A 4,670-nucleotide genomic window follows, 5' to 3' on the forward strand; every position below is an offset into this window, starting at 1 on the left:
GCGTTAGAGAATTATTAGGAAAATTACCTATATCGTGGCGGGCCTAATATGTAATTATTATCGACTTTCTGAGCCTTGTAAATTGAACCTGAGGTATTCTCAATAGTTGTAAATCCCAGGAGTTTTGTGAATAAACCTAAGGATTTTTCTCATGTAAATCTTGCCTTTTCTTTTGTCGGATTTTGTATCGCATTTTAGAGATTCTCTTACCGATATTACCGAATACCTCTCCTAACCTTGCCCCTCTCCATTATCCAGCTAGGGGACAGAGCTAGCCCAGCACTTTGAGGAATTTTAGTTGTCGATTAGTAGATTTTTCGTAGCGAAATCAGTTATAGAGAGAACTGGTCTACGTGGACCTGGCGCCCAACTTATCGTTTATAGCGTTATAGATTTTAGAGTATTCGGATATAGTCTTGTAGTTTATCGCGTATTAATTTTAGTAGTATCGTATCGTCCCCAAATACCGTTTATAGAGTATCTAGTATTTTGCTCTACACGGCAAGTTTTATCACCAGGATTTTTGCCGCGTAACAATATAAATAACGATATTTAAAAAAGTTCAGGATATTTCAGAACTTATTAATATTTAAATGGATAAAATATAGGAATATGGTACACCACAGTTGGTGACAGATTCAATTGTATACAATTAATTATGTCTTAATAAAATCGTGAAAAGCAATTATAAATAATAGAAGAGTAATACTATGAGTAGCAAATTTAAATGGATACAAAAATAATTTAAATGACAAGGAAAGAGAATAGTTATTAGATTCAGGATTTGATAGGATGAATGGAAAGATTAAAATCATGCAACACCTATAATTTCGAAAGAAGTATCGACACACGCATCATGATTATATTTAATCAAACTTAGCATAACAGAAACCTTTTCATTAAGAAATAATACTTTTTTCCTCTTTTATAAACTCACCTTGCATACATATAATATTGTGCTAGATTATGTGGTACTGTGTGTTAAATAGATTTATAGATCTTTTAACGTATTTCAATGAGTACTTTCTGTTTAAAATTTTTGTACAACGATATAACTAAAAGGCCGACGACAATTCAATTTGGTACAGTATGCATAAACACTAGAATCAAAAAAATATATATATCGGACTTCATCACTACCTAAACGAACCATTTTATACCAGAAATATTTCAAAAATATGTATAGCACGGCATCAATGTAGCCTCAGCATAAAAAACGCGAACAGCATATGGCGGGGATCAAATACATGATTGTTGAATAACAGGTTCTCCTTTGGATAATACAAACAAAAGAAAAAAGCAATTTTACATTATAAATGGGTTTCTCATAAAGCTACCACCTCTTGCAAATCCTAAAATTATTAGAGAGATTATGGAATAGAATTTGAATGAAAATAGAAGAGGAAAAGAGAGAGGATAGACAAAGTGATTTGTTGGTAGGAAAAGCTCGATAAAAACGAAATAATTTATACACACCAATTGTACCTAGGCTGGTAATATCAAATCTATTAGCTTTAGTGTTATCCCACAAAAAACAGACTTCGCCTGTAAAAAAAGGCGGCAAGTACATAAACCATTTAGCATAAATAATATAGTAAAATTATCCAATTAAAAAAAGTAGTGAAATCCAAATATTAGGCAAGTGTAGTTTTTCACCTTAGCAAAAGTTAAATTTTTGAAAAAAAAAGGAACAACAAAGTTACTTGCCGGGCCCGTAATGTCCATGCACAGTGGGAAATTGAATCGTGTGTGAGATTCAGCTATAGTGTAGTACAGCAAATTTCGGTAGTGGGTCAATTGTCCTACTTTTCTCTAGTGACAAGATGGCGTCGACGGTAACACTTTCCATGAGGTGAACACAATCTATGTTGTCAAATGAATTGCAGAAAATATAGGGCTTAAAGATCAGTCATGTGTTTCCGGTGGGTACAGTGTAGCGAAAAGAATATCATGAACTGTCAAAATTCGAAGATTTTGAAGACGATAATAATATTTATAAATATTTATGGAATGTTCATTTATTCAAATTAAGAGGAGAATTATAGGAAAAACACAATTTCAGATGAGTAACTCAATTCACATAAAAATAAAATAAAAGTTTACTCTAAATAAAGAATGTTTACTTTGCCTTAATTTTACTTTTTAAAGATAAAGCGCATGGAATAATTGGTTTTTATTCACATATTATGGGTCTGACTCTTTTATTGAGATTATATAAAGAAGCACTTTAGCTTATCGTACAAGGATAAAAGGACAGGTAACCTTGTTTTCAATTATAGTCATACAGTATAAATACCTTCACTTCTAAATAATTTACAGCGGATATAGAAGATAATTGTTGTTGCTCCTGTTCCCCCCAGCAGAGCATCAGTATATACAGAGCGGCTAAGCACAAATCATTAACTGATGTACCATAGTTTGCTTAATGGGATAATCCACCAACATTTTATAGAGCCATGATCGAAGTTGAAAAATATACAAAGTTAAAACTTTAAAAAAAGAATACATATGTTGAGCAATTATTCAGATGGCTTAACATTAGTGGTATGAAAATGGATACATTCATAAATTAGCTTTTTATAAAAATGTTAACTTTAAGATATAATTTTGAGACACATTACTCTAACAATGTCAGTAGGGAAGTGCTATTCAGTGGTCTAGGGATACATTATACATATGATAACTAAATATTTTGTTGATGTAGGGTGAAATATGAGAGTTTTCATACGTATTTCAAAAGTGTTGCAGAGGTTTTCTCTCTACTATAAATTTTATTTATTTTTTATAGAATTGAGGATGGAATTGCTGTAAATATATTGTCTATCATATTTTATGGAGCAAAGCTGTACGCAGCAAACCTATGTTAAAGTTATGGTATAATTGGAGAATACAGATTCTACAACAAAGGACATAGTAGTGGAGAAACTGCGTGAATTTATTCCTATTTGCTATAATCAATTAATTATTCCCTTCGCAGTACCCAGTATTTGAGTAGCGGTAAGTTATTGTAGTTAGAAAAGTATTATTCTTATTATTTCTTTTTTAATTCTCTTATTTTAGATACTATGAGCGCACAAGGTTAAAGCTGATAAGTTTGAAAATATTAAACGTGATTCACAAAAGATACCGGTATGTAATGATTCTATACAGAAATGAAACCTCCATTTTTGTCAATACTTCTTTTTTTATAGGTTTATATCTTAAATCTAGTTTGTGTAAACTATTCAATATATTGATACAGCTCATCAAGAAATAAGGTATTAAAATGAAAGGGAAGAATCAAAAAGATGTAAGGATAAGAAACAACAAAATTTATTTTATATCTTATACCTTAGAAGAGATATATATAAAAAAGAAAATAGTTAGAAATGAACACTGACAAAAGGGAGATTATAATATTTTTAAGGAAAAATGTATCTGGAGTTGAAGAGAAAAAGAGATCGACAGATTAAAGGAAAATATTAAAAAATGTAATAGGAAGAAATGAGAAGAGCAAATAAGAGATAGCTAGATACAGGGAGGGGGAGGGGGATATTATATAGAGCTTTATAGTTTACATGTTGCAACACGAAGAAGTACAAGAATGATGGAATGGAATAGAAAAGGATGGATCAGAAGGGAAGAAGGATTAGATGTAGATTGACGAAGCAACGGGTGGAATATGAAATTAAGGATACATTACTGTATTGAAAATAGAACGAAATAAATAGAATGACAAACGGTTGTAAGGTGTAGGCTACATAGTGAACGAAATATAAGAAAGTTGATGCTGTGTGCAGGGAAAGCAGGAATGAAAATTGAGAGAGCTCTTGGCAAAAATGTTGTTAGAAGGGAGGATTAGACTTAAAAATAAAAGTGAGGAAACTATTAAGAGAAGAGGAAAGAATTGATGGATAGAAAAATCATACATGTAATTAGTATAGTAGATACAATAATATAGAAAGAAACAGTTGTAGATGCAAGTATGAATGGAAAATATTGAATAAAAGATTATGTATAAGCGTAATGAAACAATTGGAAAATAAATACATCAGTAGATTGTATGTACATAAAGTATTAATTTATTTTTTTAGAAGGAGAATCTTTATAACTCTTTGCAGGAGCTAGTAGAATTTATATAAATGCAATTGAAACTTATGTTACAATGGAGTAAATCAAAGTTAAAAATAACTATATTGAATAGCCTGACGAAAAACTTCTTTACTATATTTATAAATGGAATTATTTTCATGCTAATTAAAATTTTATTTCAGATTGAATGAATCCTTGATTAAAATATCTCTAATTTTTTTCATTAAAAGTTTGTTCTGATATACTGATGTAGATAAAAACTCGTCAATTTGTCTAATTTTTGACTCATCGCTCATTGTTTGTAATCTATTTAATTTTTCCCAGCTTTCCTTTAACCATAAATCAAAATTTGTTGTACACTTCCGTCTGTTGGTGGTAGTAATAACCAAACCATTATTTAGTTGGCTTATTTGTATAACCGTTTTGATGATCAAGTCTTTTAATTTCACTGCAGATTTAAAAATATTTTAACTTTGTGTTTAATAATAGATGAAAAGATTACTTACATATAAATTTATAAAGTGTTGGCCTATGTCTCATCATCTCGTTTAAAGACTTATGATAGCGTTCTTGATTGTTGTTCGTTCGCCGTTCACATT

The 4,670-nt window shown here is 30.4% G+C and overlaps 1 long non-coding RNA gene across 1 annotated transcript; it reads left to right on the forward strand.

The window, feature by feature from the left end:
* The first annotated feature begins 1,841 nt into the window (after window positions 1-1,841).
* Window positions 1,842-4,367, forward strand: LOC136781551 (uncharacterized). Its single transcript, XR_010823936.1, has 5 exons — window positions 1,842-2,257; window positions 2,320-2,544; window positions 2,789-2,997; window positions 3,061-3,129; window positions 3,192-4,367. It is a non-coding gene; the product is annotated as an uncharacterized lncRNA (long non-coding RNA).
* The last annotated feature ends 303 nt before the right edge of the window (window positions 4,368-4,670 follow it).

The sequence above is a fragment of the Prorops nasuta genome, unplaced genomic scaffold (assembly GCF_024137725.1).
Source record: "Prorops nasuta isolate Cenicafe-Biocafe unplaced genomic scaffold, Cenicafe_Pnas_1.2 PNAS00023, whole genome shotgun sequence".
NCBI classification, from domain to species: Eukaryota; Metazoa; Arthropoda; class Insecta; order Hymenoptera; family Bethylidae; genus Prorops; species Prorops nasuta.